The sequence below is a fragment of the Theropithecus gelada genome, chromosome 11 (genome assembly GCF_003255815.1).
Source record: "Theropithecus gelada isolate Dixy chromosome 11, Tgel_1.0, whole genome shotgun sequence".
Classification (NCBI taxonomy): Eukaryota; Metazoa; Chordata; class Mammalia; order Primates; family Cercopithecidae; genus Theropithecus; species Theropithecus gelada.
Genome location: NC_037679.1, coordinates 15,576,973 through 15,582,972, shown reverse-complemented (window position 1 = coordinate 15,582,972; position 6,000 = coordinate 15,576,973). Strand labels below are relative to the sequence as shown.

Sequence of the window (6,000 nt, the reverse complement as noted above, 5' to 3'; positions counted from 1 at the left end):
GGCTCAATTGATCCTCCCACCCCTGCCTCCTGAGTAGCTGGGACTACAGGCACATGCCACCATGCCTAACTAATTTAAAAAAAAAATTTGGCCGGGCGCGGTGGCTCACGCCTGTAATCCCAGCACTTTGGGAGGCCGAGACGGGCGGATCACAAGGTCAGGAAATCGAGACCATCCTGGCTGACACGGTGAAACCCCGTCTCTACTAAAAGTACAAAAAACCAGCCGGGCGAGGTGGCGGGCGCCTGTAGTCCCAGCTACTCGGGAGGCTGAGGCAGGAGAATGGCGTAAACCCAGGAGGCGGAGCTTGTAGTGAGCAGAGTGGGCGCCACTGCACTCCAGCCTGGGCGACAGAGCAAAGACTCCGTCTCAAAAAAAAAAAATTAACTTTAAACAAATTTTTATTACACAAAGGTTGTCACATAATTGGATATTTCTCTACTTATTCTCATTCTCCACAGAAAGGCTACTTAACTTCTCATCAGGTGGTGGCAAGCACTAAAATCCTGATTTTAACAGAATAGTAGTAAAAATGCCTCAGTGATTTAAGTTGAAAGCAGTACATTGGTACATGGCTCTTGTACCCAGTATCAGGAATGTACAAATGTTTTTTTATTCAAAAATACAAAATAGCCGGGCGCGGTGGCTCAAGCCTGTAATCCCAGCACTTTGGGAGGCCGAGACGAGCGGATCACGAGGTCAGAAGATCGAGACCATCCTGGCTAACACGGTGAAACCCCGTCTCTACTAAAAATACAAAAAACTAGCCGGGCGAGGTGGTGGGCGCCTGCAGTCCCAGCTACTCGGGAGGCTGAGGCGGGAGAATGGCGTAAACCCGGGAGGCGGAGCTTGCAGTGAGCTGAGATCCGGCCACTGCACTCCAGCCTGGGTGACAGAGTGAGACTCCGTCTCAAAAAAAACAAAAAAAAAAAAACAAAAAAAAACAAAAATACAAAATAAAAGGCTAATACCAGGAGGCAAGGAAGCAACTTTCTGAGAAGTCAACTAAGAAATGAAGCCTTCCCAGTCCACAATGAAGTCTCTTGCCTTTGAGCTCAGCCTTCATTGACTGGATTACCCATTTGGAAGTTAATCACAGGCAGCCTTGTGACAGCTAATGATTATGGAATCGATTTCACTCTTAAATTGCCTTAACTCTCCAACTAAATTGTAAGCTGATGAAGGGTAGGGACCTTGCCTGATTCAGCTTTGTACCATTCTCCTCCCCACCTCCTAACAAAACCCCACTTGGTGTCCTGTCACATGTGATATTTTATTGCAGTGCATTACTTCTTACTTTATGTCACTAGGAGATTAATTCATCACATTTCTATGCTGATGTGCTAAATGTAGAGAAAAAGTAAGTGTGTCTCATAATGTACCTAAATACAAGGACTGTGTATTGTGAAAAAATAAAATAAAAATAAATTATCTGGAGGCATGGACAATGACAGCAGTAAACCATTATATATTTTGTCAACTGAAACCAGTAACTGATGGTTATAGTGATTTTCAGCCAGCCTTTTTCTTCATTTTCTCCAACTGACTTCTCTGAAGTTACTGGTGAGGAATACTGCCTTGGGTTTCCTGTCACAGTTCATTAATAAAGGTAAAGCACTAGTCTAAGAGTTAGAACATGCCACCTCCCATACCACCTCCCATTCCACCCATTGCACCCGTTCCATGGTCCTTCTCTTCTTTAGGAATTTCTGTGACTACAACTTCTGCTGTAGTTAACAGAGAGGCCACACCAGCAGCATCCAGTAAAGCAGTTCTCACAGCCTTTGTTGGGTCAATAATTCCTTTTTCCACCATATTCACAAAATCTCCAACCATAGCATATAACCAACTTCTGAGGAACTTTGCATAATTTTCTCAACTATCAAAGATCCTTCAACACCTGCATTCTTAGCAATGGTCATTGCTGGAATTTTGAGTGTTCTTTTAATAATTTCTATACCAATTTTTTCATCTTCATCAGCTGGAGTCAATGAGTCCAAGGCTGGAATGCATTGAAGCAGGGCACAACCCCCTCCCAATACAATGCCTTCTTCAACAGCAGCTCTTGTAGCATTAAGGGCATCTGAACTCTGTCTTTCTTTTCATTCACTTCAACATCATTTGTCCCACCGACCTTCAGCACAGTTACTCCATCTGAAAGTTTTGCCAGCCGTTCATTCAGTTTTTTCCTTTTCATATTCACTAGTTGTGACATCTAACTGCTCAATGGTTTCTTGAATACATTGTTTTCAGTTTGAGCTTTGTCACCTTTTCCTTTTAAGAGCATGGCATCGTCTTTGGTCACAATGACCTCTCCAACGTTTCCTAAGTCATGAGGCTGAATGTCTTCAAGATTTATGGTCAGCTCCTCTTCTCCAAACACTGCACCACCAGTAGCAATAGCCATACCTTTCAGCTGGTTCTTTCTATTGTCACCAAACCCTGGAGTCTTGATTGCCACAACCTGAAGACCAACCTTTAGCTTATTCAAGACGAGTATACGTAGAGCTTTTCCATTAATGTCTTCAGCAATTATGACCAAAGGCTTACGGTGAAAAGTGGCAATTTCAAGAGCAGGTACAATGGACTGGACACTAGAAATTTTCTTTTCACTCAACAGAACATAGGCATCCTGGAATTCACATTTCTGACCTTTTGATGTATTAATAAAGTATGGAGAAAGATAGCCTCGATCAAACTTCATACCTTCAATAATCTATAATTCATCATTCAATGTTTTTCCATCCTTTACTGTGATGACACCCTTTCTTCCAGCCTTTTTCATTGCATCAGAGATTATATTGCCAATTTATTTGTCTCCGTTTGCAGAAATCGTAGCAATCTGTGCAATTTCTTCAGGGGTCGTCACAGGTTTAGACTGCTTTTTAAGTTCAACAATTACAGCTAACATCACACCTCTCCTGATTTCCACTAGATTAGCAGCTTTGCTAATCTTCTGGAAGCCTTCCTTGGCTATAGAGCATGCCAGTACAGTAGCAGTGGTAGTGCCATCCCCAGCCTCTTCATTTGTGTTATTGGCAACATCTTGAACAAGTTTAGCTCCAATGTTTTCATATTTATCCTTTAAGTCAATTGACTTTGCAACCGTCACACCATCTTTTGTTACTCTGGGACTTCCCCAGCTCTGCTCAATAATCACAGTTCTTCCCTTTGGCCCCATTGTAACGGCTACAGCATCGGCTAAAAGGTCTGCACCTTGAAGCATTAAGGCTCGGGCATCTGCACCAAATTTTACATCTTTGGCATAAGCCCGAGTGAGATGAGGAGTCAGTACCCTGGACACTGGTCTCATCTGGCGAAAGACTGTAGGTAACCAAAGCATTTCTGCGGGGCGGTGGCAGGGCGTGCGCGCAGCGAGACAGGTCGTCACTGGCGAGTGAGGGCTAAAAATTTTTATAGAGATGGGGTCTCACTATGTTGTCCAGGCTGGTCTCAAACTTCTGCACCCAAGTGATTCTCCCGCCTTGGCCTTACAAAGTGCTGGGATTACAAACATGAGCCACTATGCTTGGCCTGCCTTCTTTAAATGTCAATGCAGGTTTGCTATCATCAACTTATTAAAATGTGATTTTGAACATAAAAATATGCTCACATTAAAACTACATGGAGTAGGCCGGGCATGGTGGCTCACGCCTGTAATCCCAGCATTTCTGGGAGGCCGAGGCGGGCGGATCACGAGGTCAGGAGATCGAGACCATCCTGGCTAACACGGTGAAACCCCATCTCTATTAAAAAATACAAAAAAATTAGCCGGGTGTGGTGGTGGGCGCCTGTAGTCCCAGCTACTCGGGAGGCTGAGGCAGGAGAATGGCGTGAACCCGGGAGGCGGAGTTTGCAGTGGACTGAGATCCTGCCACTTCACTCCAGCCTGGGTGACAGAGCAGACTCTCAAAAAACAAACAAACAAAAACAAACAAACAAAACTACCCGGAGATACCATTTCTCACCTGCCAGACTGGCAAAAATCCAGAAGCTTACAACAAACTGTTGGTGAGACTGTGGGTTAAAAGGTACTTTCAAGCTTGGGCAACATAGCAACACTCCATCTCTAAAAAAAAAAAAAAAAAGGTTTTTAAATAAGCCAGGCACAGTGGCATATGCCTTAGTCCTAGCTACCCAGAAGGGTAAGGTGGGAGGATAGCTTGAGGCTGCAGTGAGCCAAGATCATACCCCTGCACTCCAGCATAAGCGACAGAGCAAAACCCTGTCTCTACCAAAAAAAAAAAAGGCAGGGAGGGCACTTTCATATATTGCTTGTGGAAAGACAAAATAAAATAATGCCTTTCACACTATCTACCAAAATTATATGTGTATTTACTCTTCAACCCAACAGTCCCACTTGTAGGAATAGATCCGAAAGATACAATTGGCAACAATAAGAAGAGACAGTACATACAAGGCATCTTCACAGCAGTAAGCAAGAAAGCTATCAAAGACTACTGGGGTTATGTCAAAAGGATTCAAGAATCAACTTTAGAAGCCGGGCATGGGGGCTCACACCTGTAATCCTAGCACTTTACGAGGCAGAGGCAGGAGGTCTGCTTGAGACCAAGAGTTCAAGACCAGCCTGGGAAACACAGTCTCTATTGAAAAAAGTGAAAAATTAAATGAATAATATTTAAAAAGAATCAACTTCAGTGGGTTGCTATTGTCCAAAGATGGTACAGTTTGAGCATCAAAAAGAATAACTACAAAGAATGTAAACATGCCAAATTTAATAAAATCCACAAGTTCATAATAATTTTTCAAAGCCCTAATTGATCGTCTTTAAGAGAATATTACATAATCAACTTACTATCCCTAAAACTAGTAAATAAAGGAAAACAAGTTGAATATATAGCCTGCCTTTTCTATATGAATTGTTTCTCAGAATAACCAAGTAATTGATGAAGAAAATCCTCCTTTACAGATGAATACAAAATAATAAAGAAATAAGGAAAACAGGCTGGGTGCAGTGGCTCATGCCTGTAATCCCAGCACTTTGGGAGGCTGAGGCAGGTGGATCACGAGGTCAGGAGATCGAGATCATCCTGGCTAACACAGTGAAACCCCGTCTCTACTAAAAATACAAAAAATTAGCCAGGCGTGGTGGCGGGCGCCTGTAGTCCCAGCCACTCGGGAGGCTGAGGCAGGAGACTGGCGTGAACCTGGGGGGCGGAGCTTGCAGCGAGCCGAGGTCGCGCCACTGCACTCCAGCCTGGGCGACAGAGCGAGACTCCGTCTCAAAAAAAAAAACAAAACAAAAAAAAAAACGGCCGGACGCGGTGGCTCACGCCTGTAATCCCAGCACTTTGGGAGGCCGAGACGGGTGGATCACGAGGTCAGGAGATCGAGACCATCCTGGCTAACACGGTGAAACCCCGTCTCTACTAAAAATACAAAAAAAATTAGCCGGGCGTGGTGGCGGGCGCCTGTAGTCCCAGCTACACGGGAGGCTGAGGCAGGAGAATGACTTGAACCCGGGAGGCGGAGCTTAAAGTGAGCCAAGATCGCGTCACTGCACTCCAGCCTGGGCGACAGAGACTCCATCTCAAAAAAAAAAAAAAAAAAAGCCAACAACAACAACAAAAAAACAATGACACTGTTTGCCTCCAGGGAGGGAAACTGGAGAGCTGGGAAACAGAAGCAGGATAGCAACTTCATTATATGCCCTTTTGAATTCTGAACCAGCTGAATAAATAAAATAAAATGGCTCCAATAATGAGTTGACTACTTGAAAACTTTGGTGACATATTTTTTTCCCTGCTTGTGCTTCTATATTAAATTATAATAATTGTGTTAAATATTGTGATTCTAGAGTTCCTTAAGCAGTTTTTGGTTTTTGGTTTTCTGTTTTTTTTTTTAAGATGGAGTCTCGCTCTGTCGCCCAGCTGGAGTGCAGTGGTGTGATCTTGGCTCACTGCAACCTCTGCCCCCCCGGCGTTCAAGCAATTATCCTGCCTCAACCTCCCGAGTAGCTGGAATTACAGGTGTGTGACA

At 44.0% G+C, this 6,000-nt stretch overlaps 1 pseudogene across 1 annotated transcript; it reads right to left on the bottom strand.

Annotated features, from left to right (window-relative positions):
- Positions 1-1,580: 1,580 nt before the first annotated feature.
- On the bottom strand, positions 1,581-3,375 carry LOC112635043 (annotated as a pseudogene). Its single transcript, XR_003121858.1, has one exon. The product of XR_003121858.1 is annotated as a 60 kDa heat shock protein, mitochondrial pseudogene (transcript).
- Positions 3,376-6,000: the final 2,625 nt, after the last annotated feature.